Raw genomic sequence first — 16,818 nt, 5'->3', positions numbered from 1 at the left:
AAATCACTAAGAAATGATTAATTCAAAAAAAGAAAGGAAGAGAGAAAGAAGGAAAGAAAGAAAAATAAATGAATGAGTGAATTCTATCATGGATAACAGAGGGAATTGAGTAGTGGGTCTTAGAAGTCTGTTTGTAGTGAATAAGATAATAAATTAAGTGACAACTTGTACAGAAGGAGATGCAGAAGGAAGAACTGGAATAATGGAGAACATATCATATTTGGTGTACTAATGGCCAACACTTTCATAGTTATTACAAACGTTGCTCATATTAAAATAAGATCCCGGATGATAAGAATCTACACAAGGGATACATAAGTACAACTCCCAGTAAACAGAGCTGGTAAAAGGAAAAGCAGGTCCCTGTAAGAATTCAGCCACCTACCACCTTGAGTAGGATTATACATGCCAATACTAATTAGCTCTTTGTCCAGAGAAACACTGCCCAAGAAACAAAGATTATAAAACAAATGGCCAGCACTTTATTGCTCATACAAATAAATTCTTGCATATCTGTGTGTCTAAGTTGGAGTTCTCCTCACCTGTGCAAATAGCCACCCTGCTAAATAACTATTTACTTTTCCAAACTCTTTTCAATATTTTCATCTTGTTAAGTACTCAACCCTAAACCATTATGCCACAATTTTCCCAGTCAAAATCAATGCCTGTCCTAGGTAATTATTTTTTTTAATCAATTTGACACAAATGGGAGCTATCTGAGAAGAGGGAATCACAATTAAGAAAATACCTCCATAAGACCTACCTGTAGGTAAGTCTGTGGAGAATTTTCTTGGTTAATGATTAATGAGAGAGGACCCAGATCATTGTGGGTAGCACCACCCTTGGGGAGATGCTCTTGGGCTGTATATGAAAGCAGGTTAATAAGTTTTTATTAAAACTATTGAAGCGTGGAAAGATACAATTATTATCATTCATGCATATGGAGATCTGTCAACTTTTCTGCTCAAAGGACAGAGAAACAAGCCCACTTCAGGGGAGGGATGAGTGAGGAGAGGTAAGACATGATTCTATTACTTAGTATATTTTTGTGTAATTTAACCATAGATACAGTCATAATGCTAAGAAGATGATGTCTGTTGTGAGATTGCATCTTCTATATATGACAGGGGAATGCACCTATGAAATCTCAACAATATGGCCACCTTAACAGGACCTGCACAATGACAATACCAGTTGACTTGCCAATGTGGATCAGGAAAAGTTCACAAAGTCTCTTACCCCTAGATAGAGAGCTACCAACAACCCATGACTTCTGAGAAAGGATTGAGTGTTTGATCGGTTATTCAATGTTAAGTTAATAAGCCCTAAATGCATACTAACAGCACTAAATGGGCTCCATGGGCTGTGTGTGTGTGTGGGGGGGGTATGTGTGTACGTGTTCCCATGTGTGCATGAGTGCATGTGTGTGTAATTATAAGCATAATAAATGTGAGAGGGAGTGGGGAAAAAGAAGAGGAGTTGGAGGGGCATGTAAATGATACCAGTATAGTACTCATGAATGAAATTCTCAAAAATTAAAATTACAGAAAAACATTTTAATGTTTAATGTTTAATGTTCAATATTTGTTGAAGGAATGGAATATGACAATTTTTAATGTTTAATGTTCAATATTTGTTGAAGGAATGGAATATGACTGTCTGTATGTAAATATTTGTACATTAGACAATGATGGTACACAGTGAATCAGAACAAACTGACATTCCTGGAGCTTATGGCTCTTGGGAGGAAATGCTAAACATAGCCATTATAAATTTTTGACATGGCTTTAATGAGAACAATTGGTAAGATGAAATGGAAAAATATTACAGAAAGACAGACACACAGCTATGTTAGGTGGGGCAGATGGGGATAATCTTTGTGAAGAGGAGAGATAACAAATCTAAGCTGTGTAAGCAAATGGTAGACAACCATTGAAGGGAAACTAAGGCATGAGGAACATAATGGATTCTAAGATATGGCTGAGGGCAGAAGAGGCTGTGAACTAGACAGTTGCCAGAGGATCAGGTGAATATGGGAACTCATTCCAAATTAAAACCTGCAGAAAGTCGATGGATGGACTTTCTAATTTTGAAAGTCACTCACACCACTGATGGTTAGGGACTGTGTGTAAATGGAGTTGTGGAGACCATCTGCCATATCCCTATGGTGTGCTGCTATGGGTCCACAGGGATGTGGAAACATGCACCCTAAAATATAGAGTGCAAACCCAAAGACTCAAAGAAAGTACATCAGCCATAGAAATTTAGATGCCTGCTTCTGATTTATGACTTTATTGATGTTTTATCAACTCTCTAAGTATGAATATTTTAATCAACTTTAACTTTTTGCTCTCTACTCTCTATTAGTTCTCATAATTTTATAGACTTTGAAAATTTCCAGGAATATATCTATATACTTTTAAAATTACTTTCTTTTAGTAATAATTTTAATGCTCTAGAAACTAATTAATAGCTTAACAAGTGACCATTTTCTAGGGACTTTTAGTACTGGCTACAAAGCATAAATAACTTTAAGAAAACCTACTTAGAAGAAATGCAGGTAGAACACATTCTCTAAGTACAAGATCAGACCAAGTATAATCAAAGTGAATAGCTACACTCAGATCATGTGAACAACAGCTGATTCCTAGTTTCTCGTGTGTGTGTGGAGGGGAGAGGGTCATGTGTTAGAACTCATGATAAATCTTTTATCCAAAACAGAAAGAAATAAATCTTTATAGTAAAGAAGAGTAACATAAAATGCCTAGATTTGGATGCACACATATAATCGTATAAATACATATTGCTATACAATAACAGGACCTGAGCCATTTAAGAAATGTATGTGTTGGTCTTTTCAAAGGTTCACGTTGTTTACCAAGAGTATTTCCTTCCACAAATCTGCTCTAGAGTTACATTTTATAAGGCAGGCAGTTGATGCACTAAAATAAATGTGAATGTTATTTGCGGCTGGAAAAAAAACAGAGACTCAAAAGTACTAAATCACCAGCTAGTCAAACCACACATTGAATACAGATTTAATGAAACGTCTTCAAATAGGTTCTGGAGAGATGCCCAGTTAGTAGGAACGTGTGTTGTTCCTGCAGAGGGCCCACGTTAAATTATGAGTGTCCGTATCTGGTGGCTCATAACTACCAGTCTCAAGAGAACCCATGCCCTCCTCTAAGGGTACCTGTACTTGTGGATATATACCACATGAAGACGCTTGCCTATACACACAATTAAATGTAAAACTAAATATTGGAAAAATACCTTCAGATATTAAAATAATGTGTGTTGTATATTTTTGCTATTACTGAAAAACAATTCTTCCATGATAAATGATAATTGTAAATCAAATTTTAGACTTATCTGTGACAATTAAAAAATACCTATATTAAGAAGGCTGTAAGTATGTTACTAAGTATGGGTAATTTTCTATGTGTAATTAGTGACATTTAAGTGTTATATTGATATTATATATTATAATGAGAATACAATAAATTTCAGTAAATACATTTAGCCACAAAAATTTGTTTTGTTAAACAAAACTCTCAACTCTGCTTAATATTGAGTAGTACTCTTGTGTTGAAATGGTATTTGACTTATTTTTCATGGTATTAAAAGCTATAAACCAGGCAAATGCATCACAATTGTAAAGCCAAACATTCTCCAATAAAACCAGGAGAAGTAGCAAAAGATAAGGAAAAGAGAATGTCAGCTCACTTAAAAAGATGCCTATCAGAATAGTAGCTGTTTGTCTGACCAAAACATTTAAAGCATTAGCAAAAGCATAAAATTGGCCAACCAGTAGTGGCACACACCTTGAATCATGGCACTTGGGAGGCAAGGCAGGTGAATCCCTGTGAGTTCAAGGTCAGCCTGGTGTACTGGACAGCCAGGGCTATTACACAGAGAAACCCTATCTCGAAAAGCATAAACCAAAAACAAACAAAGAGCATAAAACATTAATGGAAAATTAGAAGGGCCTACTAAATGATTGTTAACCAAGCTCTGAAAAACTGTAATTGTCAATCCAGACTATGATACTCAGCAAAATTATGTATTAAAATTAAAGTAGTAATGACATTTTCCCATGTTATCAACAGTAATAAAAAACCCAGTAAGTATGCAAAAAAAAAAAAAAAAAATACACCTCTGAATGATGATAACTAGATCAAAGAAGAGATCAGGAAGGAAATTAAACATTACTAGATCTGAGTGAAAACCATCAAAAACAACATATCCATATTGATGAGGCACAGTGAAGGCAGTCCGAAGAGGAAAGTTTACAGCAGTAAGTTTGTATTGGGGGGAAGGAGGTTGCAGGGGCAGAGGGTGGATTCGAGGGAACTGGAGATAGGTGGGATCAGGAGGCATGATGTAACAGACAGAATCAATAAAAGGAAAGTCAAAAAATATGAGAGATTTAAAGACATAGTGAGAATCAGTTCGAAACTAATGAAATAGAAATAAAAAAATTTCAAAGAATCCATGAGCTGGCGAGTTGGTTATTTGAAAAGATTAACACGATCAACAAACTTTTACCCAAATTAATCTAAAGAAAAAAAGAATACTCAGATGAATGAAGTAGAAATGAAGAGGAAGAGATGACCACAAGTAACAGTGAAATTCAGAAAATATTAAGAATATATCTTTAAAACTTCTATTTGACTTTCCTGAAAAAAAAATCTTAAAGAAATTAATCAATTCTAGATGCTTAAAATATACCAAAATTAAACCAAGGTAAATTAATAATTTAAATAGAATTTAAATAGATCTAGAGTCAACAATGAGATTGACATTGTTCTAAAAAGTCTCTCAGCCCTAAAAAGCCAATGAATTTGCTGCAGAAGTATACTTCAAAGAACGAATGCTATTTATATTATTCTATAAACAAGGGGGGGCTTCTACTACTTTCATGAAACTAGTATTACTCTGACACCCAAACCAGATAAACACACAACAGAAAAAAAAAGAGGCATGAAAGTAAAATACAGACACACCAAATACAGTATCAGGTCATTCCTCATGACAAAATTGTCTTCTTTCTGGAGATTTGTGGATATGGATGGATATGTATGTATGTATGTATATATATGTGTGTGTATATATATATATATCAATAAATATCACATAAACTGACTCAAAGATAAAAATTGCACAGTGATCTCATATGATGCAAAAACAAAACAAATCCTTTGAAGAAATCTATGGAGTGTTAAGGGATGGGGGAACATAACTCAGCCTAGTAAAGCCATGCTGGATTTCTACATGTGACAAACCTTAGTGTTCCTACTAAGACTGGGAACAAGTCAAGATTGTAACTCTATTCAGTCCTACTCAACACAGTGTTTCATGTCTTTGCCAAAGGAAAGACAAGAGATGGAAATAAAACATATAGAAATAGGGAAGGAAGAAGTGAAAGTGTTTGAGATGACATGATAAATATGAGACACTAAGGATTCCACCCAAAAACTCTTAGAGACAATAAATACTTTCAGCAAAATATGGATACAAATTCCTATGCACAAACCAGTAGTCTTTCTATGTGCCAATGATAAACAAACTGAAACATAAATCAGAGAAATAATCGCATATACTGTAGTCAGACAGACAGACAGACACATACACACACACACACACACACACACACACACACACACACACACATCTGGGAATGAATTAATCAAGGAAGTGAAGGGCCTCTACAACTCAAACTTTAAGACATGAAAGAAATAAACTGAGGAGACATCATAGATAGAAATTCCATGCTCATGGGTCAGAAGAAACAATAATGGGAAACAATAAAAATATTCAATGCAATCTTACTTCACAGACAGAAAAACAATCCAATAATTCCAATGAAACACAACAGTCTAAGGGCAGTCAAAGCAATCTGGAAAAAAAATAACACATCAAAAAGAATCATTATTCCTGAATTACAATTCTACTGAAGAGCTATAGTAGTCAAAACAGCATGGTACTGGCACAAAAACAGACATGTACATTAATGGAACGGAGTAGAGAACCCAGATATATTCCATCCAATTTCAGAACTTTGACAAAGGTACCAAAAATATGCCTTGGGGGAAAAGATAGTGTCTTCAACATATAGTGCAGGAAAACCTGGATGCAGAGAAATGAAAGTTCATCATCACCTCACACCTTACACAAAAACTCAGCTCCAAATAACAACAAGGGCTTCAACATGGGGCCTAATGCCCTGAAACCTTCTAGAAGGAAAATTATGAAGTAAATTTATACTTATAGGCACAGGTGAGAACTTTCTGAATGAGACTTTGGTAGCTCAGGAAATAAGACCAATAGTCCACAAATGAGACTAATTAAACTAAAAGCATCAGAACCACAAAGGGCACTGTTAAGTGGAGTGAAGATGCAGTCCACAGAGTGGGAAAATGTCTGACAGATACACATCTGGATTGATTGCATACAGAGGCTTAGTATCTAAAATACACAAAGAACTAAAAAAAAAAAAAAAAACTAAACATAAACACAAACAATCTGAAATGGAACAGAAAGTTTCCCAAAGAAGAAATACAAAATGTCAGTGAACAAAATCAATACCCTTAGCCATCAGGGAAAACACAGACAAAAACTGTGTTAAGATCCATCTAATCCTAGTGAGAAAATTCATATTCAGGAATACGAAGGATAATAAATGCTGCCATGGATGTGGGGAAAGAAGAACATTTACACACTGTTTACTGAAATCAGTCTAGAGTTCCCCTTAAAAATTAGAACTAAGCTATCACATGTAACCCAGCTTCACCACTCCTGTGGAATTGCATATACACCCTCTGATGGCTAGTTTTCCTAGTGTTGAGAGGTGCTAATTAAGTTGTTAAGAGAAAAGACATCAATAATCTTCTCTAGCCCTGGACCCCTTTTACTACAATACCAACTTGCCAAGGTAAGATGTGTCTACTGATGTAATAGTGGTGAGATGGTTCCCTCCAACCTGTATCTGTCAACACTGAGGAGAGAATATCATCCAGGGGATGGGGAAGATGCTGTAATATGCTGTTCTTTGGGCCTGCAATAGCTGTTGCACGCATGAATTCATGGCAGCTGTTGTTATCTGCACAAAACTGTCACAAGATCAAGTTAGTTAAGGTTTTTAGCATGGCAAAACCATCTTTACTAAGATTGAAGGGTGCTTGGCATGTGACTTTACCATCTTAAGATGACTTCATGGTATAAAGCAACGATTATAAAACTTAACAGTTCTACTGAGCTCTCTGCTTATCGTTGTATCTCTCTTTAGTCAAAGGAAACAACAGCAAGTCTCCAAAAAATATTTTGGATTGATAAGGATTTTCATAGTTAAATATAGTCAAGGTTTATAAATTCTTAAAGTTATAAAAGGTTTACCCAGATTAACAAAAGCTGACTTATAAGTTTATGCCTAACTACTTATGCCTTTGCCAATACCAGGCTTCTAAATTTTTTAAATAATTAACAGTATATGTTTAGTAAATAATGTATATTTCATAAATTCCTAAGATCTGTTCAGGTTCACAATAATATCTGTCTGTTTTCTTTGTCTTTTTTTTACTTAGTTAAGTTTTAGCTATTTGAATAGGTTGTCATAAAAAAGAAACTGTGATATTCTATAATGGTATACTAAAAAAGATGAGAAAAGTTCCCTGTTTCCCTGTAAACTGCATTTATGCTTTAAAGTTTTTCCATTTATGGTTTATTTTGATACTAAAGGATTTTCAATTAAATCTGAAACTCGGATTTTGAGGATCAAACTTAACAGGAATAAAGCTGTAAAAATCCTAATCTTATAAAAGCTACTAACATATCATAAACTGTTAAAGGTAATTAACACATACAAGTTAATGGTGAGTAATTATAAGTAATCAAATTCTTTAATGTATTCAGAACTACCTATACTTATTGTCATGCTAAGTACCAATGTAACTGATTATAGAAATAAGCCTTATTTAGCTTCCTGTATGTGTTTTCCAGTTAAGCCTAAAACAAGTAAATAAGGTATACTTTGTAAACAGATGGTCCTCACACTCTTCAGAGTTCTGCTGAATATAGCATTTAAAATGTTTAATAATTATAGAGACAATTGCACCACTCCTAACAGGAAACCAGTGGTCTCCAAAGAAAACATATGGCACAAGGACTCCATCTGAATTGTAACGCTAACCACTGGGAAAACTGCCCCCATGCTTCACCTGCCTCAAGGGGCTGTATTCAAGCTGTAACAGTTTGCAGTTCATTGTCCCACTATGTCTGGTAAAAGTAAGGCCAGTCCCCCAAGTTCTTCTAAAAGAGAATCTCTCAGACCTGTCTCTGACAACCGAAGGCCCGCTGTCCTTTATGGTAGCTGAAGATTAACTGTTATCCTATATGACAGCTGAAGACCGGCTGTCTCCAAGGAAGCCATGGAGATGAGAGCCTAGGGCATCCATGCAGTAAGTGGGAAAGTCTCTGTCATTTTAATTGCTCCCAAGACTACTTGAATTATACCTCCAGCTATAATTTATTCACCTTGTCTTCTGGATAGAGGAGTGAGCCTTCCTCTAACTGGTGCTCATGCTTTCCACCCCAAGTCATTCTTGGGTTTTCAAGCTTTTACTATGACTCAAAGGCACGAGTATTTTCTACAATACAGATTTTAGTGCAGACTGCAAATAGTGGCAATGCTAACATATCTAAAACATATCTCTTTTTGTAAACATATAACATTCTTGTAAGCTTCAGAAGAGCAACTTGAATCCACCTCTCATAGGTCAAACCCAGATAGGTACTCCTGCCAATGAACAGCCTAAGTTTTCCTATTAACTATTCCTGAAAGTAAGATCTCTCTCTCTCTCTCTCTCTCTCTCTCTCTCTCTCTCTCTCTCTCTCTCTCAGTGGTCTTGGGACCCCATCCACCAACTACCAAGACCATTGGCCTAAAAGTTTCAAGCTTACACCCCAGATAAAACTTTCCCCTAAACTCCTTAACTTTACCTTCTCTCCTTAGTCTATTTGTCCCAGTAGACTTCAAATCAACTGCAGACTGACTGCTCCACCAACTCCCAAGCTCTAGGTTTTCCCTCAAAATCTGCATCCTGGACCACCTCAAACTGTCTAAGCCACAGGTGGTCCAGCCTTACACACTTCTCCAATGCTACCTGCACTTCCCTAGCTCCAGATGGTTCTCACAGAGCTTGGACAGCTAGTAAAACAGCCTTCCTTTCCTGGACTTGACCAGCATTCCAAGCTTTCCCCAACGATGTCCCCATGTCAATAGGGTGCAGTCATAGAAGATTATGTAGCCACTTATCATTTATTTATGAACAAAATAAGGCTTGGGGTGTTAGGTCTCATACCTGGAACAAATGGTTGAGGTGTGCCTATTGACATCAAAGCAGACCCTGGTCACTCAGTTCTCCCTCCTGTTAGAGGGTGTTCTGGCTGGCATACCCTGCCCCTACCCTAACTTCTCCAGCCCAGGGGCTGGGCTGCCCTTCCCCCAGCTGCCCTTCCGTGTAAAGTCCAGCCATTCTGGCTATGCCAGTCTCTTGACCAGGCTGCCCCTCATCTCACATGGTCCAGCTGAGTCTGGTCATGTTCAGATTCTACCAGATGTTCCTGCCTCTGCCTACACTCTTCTTCATTTATCTACAGTAAACTTTCTCCCTTACCATACACGGGAGCAGCTATTTACTTTCCTTTTTTTAAGTCATTGCTTATGCCCTCAGAATTATTGACCTTAAAGAACAATTATGAAATAAATCAAAAGCAATGTCTTAAATCAGAATGTTCTGGAAATATATATATATATATATATATATATATATATATATATACGTATATATATATAATCTCATGTATCTCAGGCTGGCCTCAAATTGGCTATGTATTTCTGAATGTCCCTAAACTTTTGACTCTCTGGCTTCTGCCTTCCAAGAAATGCTAAGATGACAGGTATATACCGCCATACCTTGTCTCTGCCATGCTGGAGACTGGACCCAGGTCTTGGTGTAAACTACATCAGCACTCTATCAACCAAATTCCATTTCCAGTAACAGAACATTCTCTTGTGCTGTTTTATTATGTGCAGGTAATTCAGTATCTCCTACAAATGCAAAGGCGTCCACTCCCTTGGCAAAGCGGCTTTCACTGGGCACTGGTCTAGTTTAGAAATAGATGGTGGCCATGATGTTTAATGAGTGATTTGAGCTCTAGTCATTAACCCTATGTGATCATTCTGTATGACCTAAAAAAGTTGTCAAATGGCTCTCAGTTATGTACCACAACTAGTCACTACACTGGTCAAGACTACATATAAAATACTTACCAGCTTGTAGGATAGCATTTACTTCAGGCCTCTGAGTATTTAGCAGACAGGATTAGCCACTCAAGTGACATCTTTTATTTTCTGTTAAACACCTCATTTACACTTTAACTAAATCAAACTAATTGCCTTAAATCTCAGGCCCCCTACTTGAAGTATGAAGGCATGAGAAAGCACCAAGACTGTAACATCATTCCCTCCAACTTCAGATGTTCAGGAGCAGCTCTTGTACTTAAACTATTTCCTCCAATTTTGGGGGGGGACTCATCAGAAAAACTGAAGAGTTAAACCACTAAAATCTACTGATATTAATAAATAAGATACCACACCATTCACCATAGCTGCTAGAGACTGGATTTTACAGCTCATATTAAACTCCTCTAAACAAGGCAAAGACCATTCCAAGCAGACTATGAGATAGTAGAAGGGATTTAAAATATTGATAGATTTAATCCTAGCACTTGAAAGGCAGAGGCAGGTAGGTGGATGGGTCTCTGAGTTCAAGGCCAGCCTGGTCTACACAGGGAGTTTCAGGACAGGCTCCAAAGTTACATAGAGAAACCTTGTCTCAAAAAAGAAAGAAAGAAACAAACAAACAAAAAGATATATTGTCAAAAAGAGAATTCAGCCTTTCTCAGAAATACTATCTTTTGTCATCCACACTTGATAAAGGGCTTTGTAAGGTAGCTACACAACACAGGAGCGCAGAAGAGAGAAAAAAAAGAAACTTTTTCTCATAAGGCTGAGTGGTTACCAATTAAAAAGGGGTAAATTATATAATATATAGATGGCATTCAGCCTTCTAATAGAAGTAAGCAGTTGTCTATTTATTCAATCAATGAATGCACATTGAGTATTAGCAGATGTCTTGCCTTATAAAATTCTGAAAGACTATAGTAAGAGATTAAGCAGCCACGTCACCCACTTTGAGGAAACCCGTTTCTCATAGTGGGGAGAAATAACAAGAAATTTAACAGGACCCCAATGAGTCCCATTGCAATGCAGCAGTGGAAGGACTAACTAGACTGGCATGTCAGAAGAGGTTGAGCATCCCAAAGGACCACAGTTCAGGCATGGCAAGCAGGTCAAACTAAGTCTCCAGGACCAACAAGAACCCTGGCAGAAACACCTAGGGATGTATGCATGGGTACTGTGAGGACCATCCTCATGTTCATCTTATCATTCTTGGATTTCAATGTGTTCTAGCTGAGTCACTCCCAAGGATGCAAACTAAAAGCCACACCATAACTATATAAAAAGGTAATGCAAACTGTAGCATTTGTGATGGACCAGATGTTGTGGATACACTTAGCACATGCAGGAATAGGCTTAGTTATTTTCTTATTTTTTGTTTGTTTGATTTGTGTGTGTGTGTGTGTGTGTGTGTCTGAGTGTTTTGCCTGTAATGTATGTCAGTTCACCACATGCATGCAGTGCCATCAGAGTCCCCTGGAGATATGGATGGTTGTGAGCCACCATGTGGGCTCTGGGAATTGAACCCAGGTCCTGTGGAAGAGTAACCAGTGTTCTAAACCACTGAACTATCCTTCCAGCTGCCAACAGGATCAGTTCCTGAGGGAAGAGATGAGAAACTTCCCAAGAACTACAACAGTGAATGCAAATACTTGCTAGATCTTAGTATGTGCTGGGCACTCTGCCAGGTTCTTTACATAGATCATCTCGTGTTACTCCCTCCACAAGTGGCAGAAGTGTTTAAGTTCCACACAGATGCAGAGACACACACTGTTAGATTCAAGTGTTTCCCTGAAGCCACACAAATGGTAAGATGGATCTGGACTGGAACCAAAGTGGCATGACTGCAGACCCTGTGTGCTTCACCCCGGCTCTCTGCTGCTCTTCAGGGTTTGAAAGACACTGCCACTGTCACGGGGAGAACTTCACACAGTGTGATTCCCATCTGCTCACTTCAACGTCAGTTTGAACCGCCAAGTAGCTTCCAATAGAGAGCAATATAATTACTGCATCTTAGATAAAAGAATGCAAGTATATTCTGATGCTTGTCACTGTTCCCCAGAGGTCCTTCCAGGCTCCAACTCAAGGTCATAGAAGAAACTCAAGCTGGATAAGGTGGCACATAGCATTTCAAACCCAGCAGTCCGGAGGCAGAAGTAAATGGATCTCTGTAAGTTCAAGGCCAGCCTTGTCTACATAGCAAGTTCTAAGCCAGCCAGAGATATGTAGGGGCTGATGTTTAAATTTCAAGTTTCAGGGAATTGTCCTATAGCAATACCCATGAATAAAATGATGTAGCACAAATAATAAAATCCCAGAGACAGATATTGGGGTTTAAGCCGAAGATCAACAAAGCAAAGCTTACCAGTCAGTAGCTCTTACTTCTACCAAGGCTAAAATGGTGACCCTGTCTTCCCTGAGACTGGAAACTAAATCTCACATGAAACCCTTGCTTCTTCCTTATATACCTCTCTAGTGCTGGGATTAAAGTTGTGAGCTTGGTTTCTCTTTTAGACTGATTCACTCTCATGTAGCCTCGTGTGGCCTTGAAATCACAGAGATCCTTCTGCCACCACTTCTATGGCTAACTAGTGTGACTGGCTTTGCATTCTGATCTTCGGTGGCTTTTTTGATCATAAAAAATATATCACCACAGAATAGCAGACCACTTCAAGAACAACCGGGAAAATGACTTCCTTGTTGCTGTGATAAAACACTGGCCAAAAGCAACTTTGGGAGAGAAGGGTTTATTTGGCTTACAGGTCACAATGCATCATCAATAGAGCAAAGCCAAGGTAGGAACTCAAGACATGGACCTGGAGGCAGTGTCATGGAGGAGTGCTGCTCACTGGCTTGTTCTCAGCAGCTTTCTCAGACTGCTTTCTTACAGCATATAGAACCACCTGCCCAGGGTTGCTGTATCTCCAAAGCTGATGAAAATTTCATAGTGTGCATTAACTCTGCTTAGGCATCACCCTAAAATACAGATGTTTAAAAGTACAACAGCTGGGACTAGAGAGATTGCTCAGTGGTTAAGAGAGCTTGCTTCACAATTATGATGACCCAAGATTGGACTCCAGCACCCACATAACAAACCCACCTAGTATTCTCTATACCTGCTCCTATACCCCAGCATTGTGGAGAGGATGATGATGGAGACAGGAGGATTGCTGGGGTTTGATGGCTAACAACCTAGCTAAACAAACTGAACTCCAAGTTCAATGGCAGAACTTGCCTCCAAGGAATAAGGTGGAGAGGGATAGAGGAGATGCACAATTCCTTCCTCTGGCCTTACACACATGTAGAGATACACACACATACACACACACACACACAGTCACATTCATTTTGTAGCTTCAATGAAATAAGCTAGGTAACTGAGCTAGGTAACTGAGAACTTGTCACAATCATAAACTTTAGTAGTACCTTTGTTTAGCAACAATACCAGCACTCTGAAACCCAACAGACATCCCGAGGACTTGTTTTTCTCCCTCTGCCACCAGAATTTCCTTAAGGAAAGGGCTCTGGTTTGTGTCTACCCTAATGCACAAAGGAAGTCAATTCCCTTAGGCTAGGCTAGCTCAGTAGATTCTCAGTGCACTGCCATGTCAGGAGGGAAATAAATGCTTATAAACATTTCTTCTTTCCTCCATGATGGGCTAAGAGACCTCACCGCTTTTGTTTGGGTAAATTCGGTTCCTGAAAGAAGTGGGAAATTGTTTTATAAGAGAAAAAAATGCCCAACCCAAGGTGATTAATGAAAAGCTTAAAAAGCTCAAACATTATATTAAAAGGGTGTCAATGTTTCAAATTGTTGATTCCAATTTTTGTATTTTTGCTTATTTTTCAAAAGGCACTTTTGAAGCTCTAGTCACAGAATACTTTCCCCCGGCAGGGGAAAGTAGCCTTTTTTTTCCTCACACCTCTCTCCTTTCTTTGTTCTCCTCTGATGGATTTCTCTTTCTTCAGAATTGAAAGAAAGCAACAAACACAACTCTGAAGGAAACAATGCCACCCATATTCAAAGCTTTGCTTCCAAATTACAGCCTTAGTTAACTGATTTGATGAAATGACAAATGGCCATGGCCCTTTAAAAATAACTGTAATGAAACTGAAAAGAGAAGGAAAGCATTAGCAGGTTTGCCTAAGGATGAACAAGTAGATGCTGTGTGAATCATTAGGAATGGTAGAATGCTACCTATTGCAGTAACCAGTGCACCAAGCAGTAGAGTGCATTCACAAACCAAGACCTCTGCTGAGCTCACGGGTAGTTAATGGTTTGGGGAAGACATTTTGGTGGACCTCTGATGAGCACAGACCTTGTTCAGTGAAAGCTTTACTGCTTTAATTCTGGGCTTGAGGCAGCCTCGAGCTGGTGGCTCCTCTGGGCATTGCCTCCGTTGTGTAGAACCATCCACACCACAGAGACCGGTTCCCACCACAGTTTCAAGTCCAGTTATCATGTTCTGAGTCAAGGGGACCTAATGGGTTACACTTAGATTAGCTCCACGGCTCAGCTAATTGCTTTTGCCAGTCTGCTTCTTTCTCCCAGTCCTCACAAGTAGACATCAAAGTCCCGCCCCCCAACTAAGCAACAGGATCCCTCACAGGGAACTCTGCCTGCTAGAGCCACCCTGGTGATGTAAATCAGGATGTCATGTGGACATTTTTAACAAGCTATCTTAACATTTGCGAATTATATAATTTTATATTACTAGAAAACAGGTTTGGGGAAAATGTAAACATTTACAACCAGAAGTCCTGGTATGAGTTTTAACGTTTGAATACTGACCTTCCTGTAACTAGAAATGGTGAGCTGACAATCTTGCCAGCAGTGTAAAGAGTGGGGAGCAAGGCCAACATAGGAAAGACTGTCAGTCCTTGAAGGACTGAGCCCTTATCATCCTAACTAAATACCAATGTTAGAATAATTGAAATGGGATAACACTGTGTAACTTAGCTGAAGGAGAAAGATCTTTCCTTAAGTTAACTTATTCTAATTTTAAAATATTTTCTGGTCTTTCTTTTTTAATATTTTTGCAACAAATCTTTTAGATATCATTTTTTTGAGTATGAGAAATAACAAAAGACTTATTCATGATAAAGCTCTTAAGATTTCTTAAGTATCTTATTTATATGTTATAAAAATATACCATAATAATTTCCTACATACCCCCACAATTCAGACATACCACCACAGAAAAAGTAACATTATCTCAGGGTATAGGAGACACATACACATACACCACCTAGATTATATCTTGCTGCATTTATAGCTCAAATAGGATTCCATTAAAAGTCCATAGTAACAAGAAGTAAGAACTGTCTCTTCATAAGATTGGCAAGTTTCCTTAGTCAGTGAGAATGAGCATGAGAATCTGGGGAGAACCAGCCACAGGATGGAGGTTATAGGCTACTGTGGCAGGAAGGAGAGAGACACACAGAGGGAAAAGAGGCTCCAGTGCTGCTGTTTAGCACAGTCCTAAGCAGTGTAGAGAGAGCCAACATATGACTGTCAGGAATTACCGGAGGCCAAGAGAGAAACTGTCTGAGAGTATTTGAAGGAGCAGCATTCAGCATTCACACTGGGCCAGGGATGGTGTGCGCTCCTTGCCAGTGTGGAAAAACTCAATAATCCATTGGGTTGAAAGTAAATTACAAAGAAGATGCTGGTGTGGTAGAGGCACGTTGTTAGCTCTTGCCCCCAAGTGATATGTCAAATCAAAATCAAAACCTAGCAATATCCTGTTTTATCTTTGTAATTTAAGGACATTGTAGGATTCAAAATTACTTACATGGACATAAAAATGTAGAGTATCCAACAAAATAAAATTTCCAATGATTGCCATCTAATCAAAATCAGAAATAACAAAAATATGGCAAAATTGTCACTGCTTCATCCCAAAAAGTGGAAACAAATGAACAGGTAAGCAGAATCATAGAAGAGTTCAAAAAGAATGAAACTGTAATCCTGGGCATGGAAGATACATACATGAGAAGCAACATATACTGGATGGGATTCGTGGCAGATGAGGGCTTAAAGAAACTACCTAAATAGAAAGTAACAGAATTTGTGCCATTATCAGAATTTATGCCAACCACATAACAGGAGAGATTGCTCAGCATTGAGGACACACACTTAGGGGACCCAAGTCCATAGCCACCACTCATATCAAGTGGCTACCTGAAACTCCATAATCCAGGTCCAATGCCTCTGGCATCCATGGGCACCAACACACACAAACACACACACACACACACACACACACACACGCACGCACGCACGCACGCACGCACATGCACATACATACAAATATAAATAAATATTTTAAAAAGAAATTACACAAATCAACACAGACAAAAGTAATAACCACCAGTGAGCTAAGGGACACATCCAATCAACCAAATATATTTTTAATTAGTCTCTAAAAGGGAGAGGAAGAAAGCTAGACATATTTTTAAATCATTCTGTCTCATTTTGATGGTTTTGGGGGGATTAGGCTCGTTCTATGATTTCA

The 16,818-nt window shown here is 38.2% G+C and overlaps 1 protein-coding gene across 3 annotated transcripts in view; it reads right to left on the bottom strand.

The window, feature by feature from the left end:
- The window catches only part of Trpc4 (transient receptor potential cation channel subfamily C member 4), a 160,040-nt gene that overhangs the window by 127,153 nt on the left and 16,069 nt on the right, over positions 1-16,818 (bottom strand). The window lies entirely within an intron of this gene.

The sequence above is a fragment of the Phodopus roborovskii genome, unplaced genomic scaffold, assembly GCF_943737965.1.
Source record: "Phodopus roborovskii unplaced genomic scaffold, PHOROB, whole genome shotgun sequence".
Taxonomy (NCBI): domain Eukaryota; kingdom Metazoa; phylum Chordata; class Mammalia; order Rodentia; family Cricetidae; genus Phodopus; species Phodopus roborovskii.
Note: the sequence above shows the minus strand (reverse complement) of the source record. Positions and strands in the feature narration are given on the sequence as shown.